Source organism: Triturus cristatus, chromosome 1_1 (genome assembly GCF_964204655.1).
Source record: "Triturus cristatus chromosome 1_1, aTriCri1.1, whole genome shotgun sequence".
Lineage (NCBI taxonomy): Eukaryota > Metazoa > Chordata > Amphibia > Caudata > Salamandridae > Triturus > Triturus cristatus.
Window position 1 is genome coordinate 8,898,257 of NC_140579.1, and position 15,062 is coordinate 8,913,318.

The window sequence follows — 15,062 nt, forward strand, 5'->3', positions numbered from 1 at the left end:
CTTAAATATAACTAGTGCAGGTGATAGCTGTCTCCTACAGTGAGAAGAAATGCCTGAGATATCAGTTGTTGTTGGCAGGACAGACAAGTACCAATGTCTGATTTTGCACATCTTAGCTATAACTAGTGCAGGTGATAACCGTCTCCTACACTGAGAATAAATGACTGAGATATCAGCTGTTGTTGGCAGAATAGCTAAGTACCAATGTCTGAGTAAGCACATCTTAGCTATAAAGAGTGCAAGTGATAGCTGTCTCCTACAGTGAGAAGAAATGCCTGAGATATCAGTTGTCGGTGGCAGTTTAGTCAAGTACAAATGTCTGAGTATGCACATCTTAACTAATGTAATGTAAAGGAGTTTTGTAAAGCGCAGACAGTTACCCTGAAGCATCCAAGCGCTGGTGGATAGAGAACTTCTGCTGTGGTGGTTCGCTGGTGGATGGTTTTATTTAGATATTTTTTTGATTAAAAAGAAAAGTTTTTAGTTGTTTACGAAAGGTGAACAAGTTCGGGTTGGACCTTAGGTGGAAAGGGAGAGAGTTCCACATCTTAGATGCATTGTAGGAAAAGCTACGACCACCTACTCTAGATCTTCGTATCCGTGGTACAGCAGTTAAAAAGGCTTTTGATGAGCGGAGTTCTTTTTTGGGATGGTAGGGAGTGATCAGGGAATGATTAATCAGCGGCCCCGATCCCCAGAAGGATTGGTGGGTAATGCACATGGTCTTAAATTTGTTCCTCTCTCAGACAGGGAGCCAGTGCAGGGATTTCAGGCCAGACCCAATAGAGTTCCTACGCGAAATTCCGTGGATGGTGCGTGCAGCGCAGTTCTGGACCCACTGAAGTTTGTTTAAACAATATTCTGGGGATCCCAGATATAAAGCGTTGCTGTAGTCTATACGAGACTGAATTAGGCCCTGGAAAACTACCTGTTTTGCCTCAAAAGGGAGTAATGGTAGAATTTTTTTGAGTTGCCTAATTAGGCCGAAGCAGGTTGCTGACACTTTGGTGGCTTGTGTGTTGAAAGTCAAAGCTTTGTCTAACCATACGCCGAGGCTCTTTATATTGTCTTTGGGTGCAGGGGGATCGCCTAGGCTGGAGGGCCACAGAAGCTCTAGAGTGGAAGGGGCCTGGGAACCAAGGAGCATTAGCTCCGTCTTGTCTCCATTGAGCTTTAGGCATGAGCTTGTCATCCAGCTCTTTACCTGCTCCAGACAGGGAATCAAGTTGGTTTGTGATTGCTGGCTATCCTTAGGTGCAAGAGAGACCACTAGCTGGGTGTCGTCCGCATAAGAGACGATGGTAATGCCGTGCGGACAAACAATCTCTGCCAGTGGTCTCATGTATGCATTAAAAAGCGTGGGGCTAAGTGAGGAGCCCTGTGGCACCCTACACCCCAGAGGCTTGCTTGCGGAGACTGAGGCTCCTTCAAAGACACTGAAGGTACGGTCTTTTAAAAAGGATTTAAGCCAGGCCAGGGCTTCTCCCGCTATTCCCAGACTTAGTAGATGGTGGAGGAGGATTTGATGGTTCACCGTGTCAAATGCGGCGCTCAGATCAAGGAGGATCACTTCCACTGCTCCCCCCTGATCTAAGATCCGCCTTGCCTCCTCTGTAACCGCTACCAAGGCCGTCTCCGTACCATGCTTGGGTCGGAAACCAGTCTGTGAAATGTCAAGCAGTTGGTTACTCTCGAAGAATTTAGTTAAACAGGTATTAACGTATTTTTCGAGGAGTTTGCTTGTCCAGGGGAGTAGTGAGATAGGCCGATAGTTGTTGAGGTTACAAGGGTCGAGGTTGGATTTTTTTATAAGTGCACGTACCCTCGCATGTTTCCATGTTGATGGGACTGTGCTAGTTGTTATCGAGGAGTTCAGCAGTTCCAGTAGTGTGGGAAGAATTACCTGTCCAACCGAAATCAGTGAGTTTGGTGGGGCAGGATCACAGGGTGAGCCAGATTTTATTTTGTGCATTAACGAATCTAGTGTGACTGAATCTAGTTGTGGGAGGTGGACGAGAGTGTTGTGGAAAGATACTTCTGTTTCTGCTACGGAGGGGTGGCTTTTGGGGGGGAGTTTTGCTTCCGTGTTCGGAAAGGATGTGTAGATATTATTTATTTTGGTAAAAAAGAACTCGGCTAGATCATCACATCGGGGGGGTTCAGTGGGGTTAGTGGTTAAGAGCGGGGGAAGCGTGATGAGGCTTTTTACCGTTCGGTACATTTCTTTGGGCTTGCACTTGGCTGCCATTATTTTAGCCTCATAGTAGGCTGATTGGGTCAGCTTTACTGCTGACTTATAGGTTCTAATGGCATCTCTGTATATAGTTTTATCCATAGCCGTGTAGTTTAGACGCCACTTCCTTTCAAGCCTCTTACAGGTACGTTTTTTTTCCCGAAGCTCTTCCGTGTACCAAGGGGCTGTATTGTGGTGTCTTTTTGATCTGGTGATGCCGAGGGGTAGTATAGAGTCTAGTGAGTTCGTGATCCAGTTGTTGTACTCGATGTTACCTTTGGAGTGTCACTATTGAGCACCGGTTTAGTTGAAATGAGGTTGTTAGCCCATTTATCCAAGCAGAGTTTGGACCAGTTCCTAGATCTGGAAGGGAGGTGGGGGGATGGGACACACTTACGTGTGATCCAGGTGATTGGAATGAGGAAGTGATCAGTCCATGGGAGGCGAATGGAGGCGCCAACTGTTACTTGAGGACAATTGCTAAAAACAGGGTCTAGCAAGTGGCCTAGTATGTGGGTATGGGAGGGGACAAGCTGTTCTAGTTCGATTGCTGCTAGGCTAGCTATGAGTTAATTGGCGACGTTATCCTGATTATTGTCAAGATGTATGTTAAGGTCGCCTAATATTGTAAGGTTTGCCGATAGAGTGGTTAATTCGGCCGCGATATGAGGAAGTGCAGTGGGGAATTGTTTAGGTGCTCCGGGAGGGCGGTAGATAAGGATGCCCGTGAAACTTTTGGTGGGGGAGAATTTGATGGCGAAATGTAGGCTTTCACAGTCTGCGACGGGCTCAGGTGTGCATCGGTAGGTATAAATATCTTTATAAATGATGGGGAGCCCCCTGCCTTTTCCCTGAGCGCGATCTAAACGTGTAATCTGGTAGCCTGGGATAAGTGCTTGAACCAAGTCTGGTTCAGAGGCCTGGGTGAGCCATGTTTCGGTCAAGAAGAGTATGTCCGGCATGAGCTCATCCAGCAGCATTGAAATCTCCAAACGGTGTTTTGGGAGAGATCTGCAGTTTAGTAGCAGCATTTTGTATTCCCACAGCTCCTCCTTCTGCAGAGGGCTGGGGAGCTCTATTTTGCAGTGAGGGCATTGGTGAGGGATTTCAAGAGGGTGGAAAGTTTGGGCGCACTTGGCTTTGTTAGTGTGCCGTAGCTGATAAAGGGTATCCATGCTGTATTGCCTATTTGTTCTTGTACATGAAGAGAAGGATGTTGGGGGGGAGGCCCCTTGCCCCGACCAGCCGCGGACGGGCGCACACGGGCTTGCCTTTGGCGCGCCTTCGGCGCGCTGACGGCGCGCCCACTGCGCTAGTCCGCTGCGCGTCCTGTGAATGCACATCTTTTGTAGTGGTGGCAGGGGCGAGCCTCCCGGCAGTGAGTGTGGCCTGTGGCTTGCGAGGCTAATGGCGGCTGTAACTTTTTCCAATCCGTGGCAGCGTTGACACGAGCTGCGTGGGGATATTTCAACAGGTCTGCGAGGGAGGGAAGTGCCCAGGGAGCAGAGTGTTTCAGGTAAAAGCAGTTTTAACAGGGAGACAATGTTTTTTTTAAAAAGCGAACAATATCTCCCGGCTTCCGCGTCAGGAGTCGGTTCTCTAGTCTATAACTAGTGCAGGTGATAGCCATCTCCTGCAGTGAGAAGAAATGCCTGAGATATCATTTGTCGCTCGCAGGATTGCCAAGTACAAATGTCTGAGTATTCACATCTTAATTATAACTAGTGCAGGTGATAGCTGTCTCCTAGAGAGAGAAAGAAATGCCTGAGATATCAGTTGTTGTTGGCAGAATAGATAAGTACCAATGTCTGAGTATGCACATCATAGCTATAACTAGTGCAGGTGATAGCTGTCTCCTACAGTGAGAAGAAATGCCTGAGATATCAGTTGTCATTGGCAGGATAGCCTTGTACCAATTTCTAAGTATGCACCTCTTAGCTATAACTAGTGCAGGTGATAGCTGTCTCCTACGGTGAGAAGAAATGCCTGAGATATCAGTTGTCGCTGGCAGGATAGCCAAGTACAAATGTCAGAGTATGCACATCTTAACTATAACTAGTGCAGGTGATAGCTGTCTCTTACAGTGAGAATAAATGCCTGAGATATCAGTTGTCATAGTCAGGATAGCCAAGAACCGATGTCTGAGTATTCACATTTTAGCCATAACTAGTGCAGGTGATAGCTGTCTCTTACAGTGAGAAGAAATGCCTGAAATATCAGTTGTCGCTGGCAGGATGGCCAAGTACAAAGGTCTGAGTATGCACATCTTAAATATAACTAGTGCAGGAGATAGACATCTCCTACACTGAAAGAAATGCCTGAGATTTCAGTTGTCATTGGCAGGATAGTCAAGTACTGATATCTGAGTATGCACATCTTAACTATAACAAGTGCAGGTGATAGCCGTCTCCTACAGTGAGAAGAAATTCCACCTCAGATATCAGTTGTCATTTGCAGGATAGCCAAGTACAAATGTCTGAGTATGTACATGTTAACTATAACTAGTGCAGGTGATACAAATCTCCTACAGTGAGAAGAAATGCCTGAGATATCAGTTGTCATTGGCAGGATAGCCAAGTACCAATTTCTGAGTATGCACCTGTAAGACCTGGGGTCTCCAGGCCCTAAGGGGGTAACGTGACACGAGCGGCTGGGCACCCAAAGGCCTATGTGTTAAGCGACCATACAACACACACATCCTCTGAAGCAGTAAACGCACACAATAATGGACGCCACACAGTAAGGTGAATGCAAATTAATCAGATTTATCTAATCAAAGGAGCACACACGGGAATCTTGTAGGGCAACGTATCTTAACTTGTACACTTTAACATTTGCATTACAGCATCTCATTACGGTTACCTCAGCAATCCCTGCAGTATGAACTTCCCTAGTGCTGCGGGCTGGGGCCTGCACACGTGGCGCTACTGGTGTCTACGAAGAAACAAAGGCACATGAGCATAACTTGAGGTTGAATAATGTTTGCCTAATACCATGAGCACTTCCAAGCCTACCCTGAGGATAAAGCGTTATTGGCACACGGAGCGTACTGCCCTGCTGGACACCCTTTAGAGATGAGGCGCCGCTCCTACACGGAGCGCCTTGCACTTGAGATCTCAACTGGAGAATGGAGCGCTTGAGATCACAAACTGAGGTTACACGCTATTTGGACTTAGCACGCCCTGAGCACTTGTGAAGGCAACACGTGGGGTCAGCGCTCCTTAGACATAGAACGCATTGAGTACGGATGCATACAAATGACAGATCAGCGTTACTGCAACCTAGAACGCATTGAGCAGTGGCGAAAGCAAATGGATGATCAGCACTACTTAGACATAAACCGCATTGAGCACTGGTGAATACAAAGGAATGATCAGCGTTACTTAGGCATAGAACGCATTGAGCACTGGTAAATGCAGTTGAATGATCAGCGCTACTCCAACATAGAACGCATTAAGCACTGTGGAATACAAAGGAATGATCAGCGCTACTTGGGCATAGAACGCATTGAGCACTGGTAAATACAATTAAATGATCAGCGCTACTCCAACATAGAACGCATTGAGCACTGTTGAATACAAAGGAATGATCAGCGCTACTTAGACATAAACGCATTGAGCGCCGGTGAGTCCTGCGAACGGCAGTCCCCAGGAGAGGGTAATCCCACGGAGGGGAGACTCAACAATACGGAGGGAAATCGCACGGAGGGGGGACAGTCACAGTCTCTGCATGCGGTGTCGCTCCCACTCGGCAGGGGGCGCACCGGGCCTTCCCACGACTCCCGGGGAGCAGGGGGGGGCGAGTCTCAGGCCGCCACACGGCCGCGCTACCTCCCAGCCCCCGGGGGTTACCTTGGTCTCGTCGCTCGGTTCCGCTCCGGGCCCTTCGTCGGATGCGCGCACCGGCGCGGGACGCTCCCGGACACTCGCTCTTCCTTCTCACGCTGCGACGGCAGCGGCGGGGCCCCGGGCTTCTCCGTAAGCCCCGACTTGGCACTGACACGTCCCTGAGGCCTACGGGCCGCGGCGGTGATCGCGTTGCAGGTCCTCGCACCAGGGGGGTCACAAATTAAGCGGGAGCTCGGCCAGCTCCGCGCTCGACGGCAGATTCGTGCAGGGGGTCCCAGGTCAGGTCTGGCAGCGCAAGAAACACAGCGCCAGTACCTGGTCGATCCCCAGCAGTCAGGCAATCAGTCGTTTCATGGAGTTGCAATACTCAGCTTTGGCATGAAGTTTCAGGATTCCGCTTTTGTAGTTTCAGTATTCAGTCTTTGCGGCGCAGATGATACTAGCGCCCTTGGGGTTCTGTTCCTTGGGGGGTAGGGGATGAGTTGGCGACTAGGTCCTTCCTAGTCAGGCTGGGCAGAGGTTTCCTGGGTCCTCCTACTACTGGGCACGATCAGTGGGTTTCACAGGATCCCTCACTCAGTTCAGTTCAGTTCAAAAAATGCTTTATTCGGCATGTTTAAACAGCCACATAGCAGACATAAAATAACACACAACATCATACAATAAAACTTAAAAAAATAACAGGATACAGGCCAATTACCCCAACAGTTATTCAAGTTACCATCCCCGTATAAAGTGCCAGGGCATGATGGGATGAGCAGTATAAAACAAATAAAATTGTTCCAGTAACTTTCAATTTATATGGCCAAGGAACAAACATAGCAGCAAGAATACAGCAAAGAAATGCCAAGTAAAGTGCAAATCACAATTCTGGACATGTGCAAAGAGTCGCTTATATTGCTCACTCGCTAAAGTGACAATGCAATTTATGAAAGGCCAAGAGAATTACATGATAATAGATTTCCTGGCACACATACATTTCAAAATATAGGTAGCTGTATAAAAACATATATCTGCACTCTCCAGATTGAATAGTAACTGCATTGCATTCTTTGTAGTCCGAACATTGTATTTTAAAAAGATAGGTTTTAAAAAGTGACGTCTTAAAAATACATAAAATTTACAAAAAAGCATAAAATGGCAACAACTCTGTTTGGATAAATCATCACATGGGCATAAAATATTACTATGCTGCCTGGTGATAGGAAAGGACACAAGATGGTGTACTATTCCAAGCCTTAGCCGGGTGAGAACAAAGCGATGGGATCTTCTTGTGACTTCGGTCAAATATGGCTGGAAACCTTCGTTTAAATTATTTTCACCATAAAAGACGTAAGTACGCTGGTTAAGACGGACAGAATCTCTAGATTGTCTCGTATATCGTAAGAAAGACACCTTGAGATCTAATTTAGATATACTGGCAGCTTCCTCGGGAATTAAAAAGGGATCTTGGTTAAAAAGGAGCTTAAACCAGTAATAGATATGTCTGAGCCAAGGAATATACAGACAATGGTCCAGCCTTAGACAATCTCTTATTACTCTTTGTGTAAATAAGGTTTCGGGTTTGGACCAGATGGACTGCCATAAAATCAGAGGGCGAAGGGCTGCAAGATCTTCAATATAGTCTAGCCCCACCTCTCTGTGAATTAATTCTATGGAAGCTGATGCGGGGGTACACAATAGACGTCTCAAAAATGAGTTCTCATCGAGTTGGATATGTTTACCACTAGGGGTATGGTGCCCCCAAACTCCAGCACCATATAAAGCGGAGGAGATACATCTGGCTTTATAAATCGAAATCATGTCATTAATTCTACTATTCCCAAGCTTGGAGGCAAATCTAAACACTCCATTAATGTTCTTTACCATTTTAAGGCGCACATTATCACATTCGTTATCCCATTTTCCATCACCAGAAAATGTGACACCGAGGTAGCAAAAACTGGTCACGGATTGAATTTTATTCTCGTCCAGAAAGAACGTCTTTTTAGCACCTTTCTTGCTCCCGCAGGTCATTACATAAGTTTTTTCTTTGTTAATTAACAGTTTCCTATCATCAATAAACCTACAGAAGCAATTAATTAAACGTTGAAGGCCTATTTGAGTACGTGACAAGAGGACGGCGTCGTCCGCATATAACAATATTGGAATGGGGTCGCCATCTACTCTGGGGGCATCTGCAGGGACTTGCCTAAGAATTGAGTCAATTTGATTGACAAATAAAGAAAAAAGCAATGGGGCCAGGACACAGCCCTGCCTGATGCCTCGAGTCACTCTAAAAAAGGGAGTAGATTCCCCGTCCGGTCCAAAACGAACTTTGCACGAGAGCCTTTCATATAATCTGGCCAAAAAATGCACAATATCTGCTGGGGCGCCCATTTCCAGTAGTATTGGCCATAGAATGGAGTGTTCGACCAGATCGAAGGCACTACTAAGATCGGCGAAACATAAAAACAAATTCCCTTTTTTGACCGTGACATATTTATTTATAATGAGGTCGAGGTTCAGACACTGCTCCATTGTACCCATTCCCCTCCTAAAGCCATACTGAACTGGTGATAAAATGGTATTTTCTTCTGCCCATATCTCCAGTCTATTAAGGAGTATCCTACTCAAAATTTTAATCGATGAGTCCAGGAGGGAGATAGGGCGATAATTTCGTGCCTCGGACCTAGAACCCTTCTTAAATAGGGGGACAATAATAGATTGTCCCCAGGTCAAAGGAAGTTTACCTTCAATAGCAGCATTAAAAATGCGAGTTAAAATGGGTGCCCAAAGATCCATCTCCTGTTTATATAAATCCACGGGGACAGCGTCTGGACCTGGGGCTTTGCCCCCTTTACTTTTTGTCAGCCCCAGATAGACCTCCTCCAAACTAATGGATAGAGGTGACAATGGCCATACAGAGTTGTGATTATCTGACAAATCTAAAACCAACCTATCAGGATTAAAAATATTAGAAAAATGATCAATCCAATCATTGCAATTTACATAAGATGTTATTTCGGGCATGGTATCATTCTTAAGGAAAGGGCAATTAATTGTCTCCCAAAATAGAACATTATTATTTGTGTTAGCAGCTAAATTTAATTTATGCCATAGCTCTTCCTGTATTTCTTTTTTACGAACTTTCAGGGAGGTCTTATATTTGAGTCGTTCAGCTTTAATAAGGGTATTATCCCTAGGTTTAATATCCAATGCAGCTTTTAAGCTCGACAAGGCCTGTATACAGTTATTGTCGAACCAGCCAACAGACCTGTTTTTTGGTGGCCTACTCCTCCCTGTCAGTAAGCCAGCAATAACAGAAATAATGTGATGGAATTTGGATAGCAATATGGCAGGCACTGTCTCGTTACTTAGGCAGTAGTCAATTTCTGTTTTACATTTAATAATAACTTCTCCCAGAAGTTTAACCGGATTAATATTGGTCCACTTAATTCTTGGCCCATTTGGTCTCACTGCAACAATATCTCCAATAAAAGTGGTGGTGTCTGGATGTACATTTCCCCACGTCAACAAAGTTACAGAGATACTGTTATGATCACTTACTGCTTGCTCTGTTACCCATAAATCAGTATAAGCAGTATTGCAGGAGAGAAGTATGTGGTCAATATTAGAGTGGGCACCCCTGCCTGTAAAGGTTGGGCATTTAATATTGCCCTTTTTCAGTGAACAGTCGAGTAACTCTAAATCCAATTTAGCTATCAAATTATTAAGGGAGTTTCCATAATCATCATGAGGGAAATGGATATGTGGGGAGTCAACATTATCACCCATTTCCCCCAGAAAGCCACAAATCCTTTGATCAACATATTGACAGGTCTGTATATTAAAATCTCCTGCCCACAGTAAAATCGATTGGTTCCTAGAACCAGCCAACAACTTATCTATTTCACAGCCTGTTTCATAAACAATAGGACCTCTACGTGCGTCAAAGGTATTATTATAATAGTTAATAATAATTAGATCCTTGCCTGCAACATGCTCCAGTCGTAAATACTGGGCATAAGAGGACACCTCGTGGTAAGTCTTAGGTTTGAACTGAGATAATTTAGTTGAAACCATAATTAAGAGTCCGTCTTTAGCCCTTCCTGCTGCCGAATTCACAGCCAATGCCCAATATGTAATATAGCCTTCCACGTGGATTGCCTCCTTATACCAAGTCTCTTGAAGGCAAATAATGTCGAACCCTTGTGTAATAAAATCATTCCAGAATGGAGTATTTAACTTTGAACTTAAACCAGCTATATTCCAGGTCATGATGTTAAGACCTACCTCTGGTAATATTATATTTTTAGGTGTTATTTGGCTTGTTATAGCTTTAACAACACCCTCCACAGGGATACTTCTTACTTCTAGTTGGGTAATCGGAGATGCTACAATAAACTCCTCCTCATGTAATATACCAGGTACAACATTTGATCTAGCCCCCGTTGTCTCTTCATTACTGGTAATGTGATCATTTTGGACATTTATTACCTTCAAATGGGTGTTTATATCGTCAAATAAGCAGCAACCCAATATACTTTCATCACCCCCCAGTCAATCAACGGACTCCAGGCTACTAAACCGATTTTGCAATGGGATAGGGTCTATGGGAAAGGGACGTCTAGGCCAAAGTCCTTGTACAGGGCCCCTCCCATTTCTACGCACAATTTCCCAACCATCAAATTTGGTGGTAAAATGACCAGGGGGGTAAAAGTAAGTCAGAGGAAAGGCCTTAATTGACACATCTATTTTAGAGTCATTCCAGTTACAAATATAATCGACTATGGTGGGGTCATCGAAATTTACTAAAATACAGTCCCCCTCTATGTTTTTTGTCAAATGACCAACCCATGGCGCCCTCCTGACCATAGTTATCTTACAGGCTTTGTGCAGTGGAAGTGGTCTATTTTTATTCAGCCAGTGCACAACCCTGTTTCTCAAAGTAGTAGGGGACTCAACCTCTTGTTTACCCAGTAAGGGAACCCCTGTTAAGATAACAACAAATGGGGCAGCTTCAGGTGGTAGATTTGGGATATTTTTAACCCTTGGTGTCACAGGAGTAGAAGACTTGGCATCGTGCTTATGTTGGGGCGCTTTACATTGAGCAGGTTGCTCATGGTCGGGCATGACCACAGATTTATTAGTTGTAGTCGGGTCCTGATAGGTCATGGACAGTCCTGGTAAGTTTTGTGGGACAGCCAAAACAGTTTCTACTCGGGTGTTATCCAATGATTTACAAGCGCCAGGATGGTCAATATTGCTTCTAGAGTAGGGAAAACCACTAAGCCTTAATTCAATCTTAGACAAATGATCATCAATCTTGTTTATTCTATCCTTTATAGGTTGAAGAAGAGATCTAATTGCGTCATAGATATTGGACAAGTCATGGCACAATCCCTCCCCGCTAGTTATAACATTTGCCCCCCCACTAGCAATTTGCACCACAGGTGAAGGGGAAACTGGGGGTGCATTTTTGTTGATCGGTGTAGCCGGTATATGCTGCTCTAGGTGGGCATTAGACGATCTGGGGCATCTCGGATGGTTAGCAGGCTTTGGCTTTTTGCTTCCTTTCTTAGCCTTACCACCATTTGTGGGGGTATAACCATGTTTAGTTTTAGGGACAGCCCCAAGATTCCTATCTCGCAGTTGTCTAGTGCATGGTCCTGTAGTTGCACTATGTGTAGATGGTAACGGACGGGGTGAACTCAACAGTGATTCAGAGACCAAAGACTGTTCACCCACTGACACTGCAACTGTTCCACTAGGCAATAAATCAATAGTCGAGACATCAGTGTCAGAACATGGCATTACGGGACTAGTGATGATAAGTGGAGCCGGGGTACCAACATTGGCTATATGACCCAGCGAAGACCTCCTGGCCGCTGCGAGATCCTGGGATACACGACGTTCCAGGAGCGTGATTTCCTGGTCAATCACACAATTGACTTTGGTAATAAATTGGTCCATTGCTCCGGAATATGGAACTTTTGAAGTTTTCCCCTTTGTGTCTTTAGCTGGCATGGTAATGGCGCAAATACAAGTACAAGATAGAATATAGCTTCACTAGACTGCAGACTTACGCAGTGAATATAAACTCGATATCTTGTTTAATTGTCGCCGTGTATCACAATCTCAACACTCTATGCCACACAGGTTTTATAAAGGCAATAAGTAGTACCTGACGGCATCAATCACATGTACGTCTTTAGGGGGGTTGCCCAGTCCAGTCTCTTCCTGGCGATGACGGGCAAGGACGGGCCCGCCCTTGCACTTAAGAGGCAGCACCTAAGCCCTGTCACTCTCAGAGGCATAAGTCCCTGGCTAGGCCCTACCGCCTAAAACTCCGGCATGGATTCTCCAGCTCTGCTTCACCCAAACTGGCCAACTCACTGGAAAAAGTTCCCTCCCTCACTTAAGTAGCCCTAGGTCAGGTGACCTCTAGCCAAGGCGGCACAAGTAAAACCACACCTCCCTTCTAGAAGGTTCCAGCACATTCCAGGAGCTTCCCCATTCTACCTATGGGACAAAAAAGGCGGGCTGGTGTTGCAACATTGTTGTGGGGTCCCAGCCAGCTCCTGGCAGCTAGGGTGCTACTAATAAAGACCACTCTGCAGTAGCAGGGGCCTGTGGCAGCCATCTTGGGAGAAGGGAGCACCTGCACCTTAACACTGATTGGCAATGAAAAGGCGCCCGGAGACCTAGTCCAACATAAAAATGAGGGTGGAAAAAATGAGGCACGATCAAAAATAGATGGGGAGACCACCCTAGGGCTGACAGGTCTAACAGCACCTCTTAGCTATAAGTAGTGCAGGTGATAGCTGTCTCGTACAGTGAGAAGAAATGCCTGAGATATCAGTTGTCACTGGCAGGATAGCCAAGTACAAATGTCTGAGTATGCACATTTTAACTATAACTAGTGCAGGTGAAAGCCGTCTTCTACAGTAAGAAGAAATGCCTGAGATATCAGTTGTCATTGGCAGGATAGCCAAGTACAAATGTCTGAGTATGCACATCTTAACTATAACTAGTGCACATGATAGCCGTCTCCTACAGTGAGAAGGAATTCCGCCTCAGATATCAGTTTTCATTGGAAGGATAGCCAAGTACCAATGTCGGAGTATGAATATCTTAAGTATAACAAGTGAAGGTGATAGCCGTCTCCTACAGTGAGAAGAAATGCCGCCTCAGATATCAGTTGTCATTGGCAGGATAGACAAGTACAAATGTCTGAGTATGCACATCTTAACTATACCTAGTGCAGGTGATAGCCATCTCCTACAGTGAAAGAAATGCCCGAGATATCAATTATCATTGGCATGATAGCCAAGTACCATTGTTTGAGTATGCATTTCTTAGCTATAACTAGTGAAGGTGATAGCCGTCTCCTACAGTGAGAAGAAATGCCTGAGATATCAGTTGTCGTTGGCAGGATAGCCAAGTACCAATGTCGGAGTATGAGTATCTTAACTATAACTAGTGCAGGTGAGAGCCATCTCCTACAGTGAGAAGAAATACCTGAGATATCGGTTGTCATTGGCAGGATAGCCAAGTACCGATGTCTGACTATGCACATCTTAACTATAACACGTGCAGGTGATAGCCGTCTCCTACAGTGAGAAGAAATTCCGCCTCAGATATCAGTTGTCATTGGCAGGATAGCCAATTACCAATGTCAGAGTATGGATATCTTAACTATAACTAGTGCAGGTGATAGCCGTCTCCTACAGTGAGAAGAAATGCCGCCTCAGATATCAGTTGTCATTGGTAGGAGAGCCAAGTACAAATGTCTGAATATGTATATCTTAACTATAACTAGTGCAGGTGATAGCCATCTCCTACAGTGATAAGAAATGCCTGTGATATCAGTTGTCATTGGCAGGATAGCCAAGTACAAATGTCTGAGTATGAACATCTTAACTATAACTAGTGCAGGTGATAGCCATCTCCTAGAGTGAAAGAAATGTCTGAGATATCAGTTGTCATTGGCAGGATAGCCACGTACAAATGTCTGAGTATGCACATCGTAACTATAACTAATGCAGGTGATAGCCACCTCCTACAGTGAAAGAAATGCCTGAGATATCAGTTGTCATGGCTTCCGGGTACCGGGTGACATGGTCCACCAGGACCAGGATGAACCTATTGCCCATCGCTGTCCTGGGGTCCAGTGGCCCTACAATGTCAATCCCCACTCGCTGGAATGGGTTACCGACCACAGGGAATGGCTGGAGTGGAGCCTTCTGCTTCCTTCCACTCTTCCCACTTGCCTGGCAAGTCTGGCAGGTCCTGCAGTGAGTGTCTGAACTACGGCGCATTTGGGGCCAAAAGAAGTGGGTGACAAGCCTTTCAAAGGTCTTGTCCTGCCCCAAATGTCCTGCTAATGGTACATCGTGAGCCAGCCCCAGTAGGAAGGCTCAGAAGCGCTCGGGTACCACCAGCACACGGGCTGACCCAGGCTCAGCAACCTTAGGCTCAGAATACAGGAGGTCGTTCTCCCAGTAAATGAAATGTGTTCCAGACTGATCACCGTTGGCCTGGTCTGCAGCCTGCTGCCGCATACCCACGAGAGAAGGACACTCTTTCTGCTCCCTGCAGAATTCCTCCCTGGAGGGTCCTCCTTCTTGCTGCCAATGGGTCAGCTCAGGCAGGTCCCCCAGTTCAGCTATCTGTTCCCCTTTAGGTTCCAGGGCATCCCCCTCAAGGTCTGCTTCCTCCTGGACCGTGGGAACTTCAGGGGCCGGTTTCCCGCGCCCCCTGCCTCTTCTCCATAAGGCCGGTTTCTGGGCCTCCCTCTCAGACTCCAGGTCCTCTTGACCACCTCTACTCGCTGTCATGGACCGTGTGGTGACACACGCCCAATCTGGCATACCCAACATCTCCAGGTGAGCACTCCGCTCCACCTTAGCCCAAGGTGAGCTCTCCAGATCGTTCCCTAACAGACAGTCTACAGGCATGGCGGGCCTCACAGCTACCTGAAGAGTACCAGAGACCCC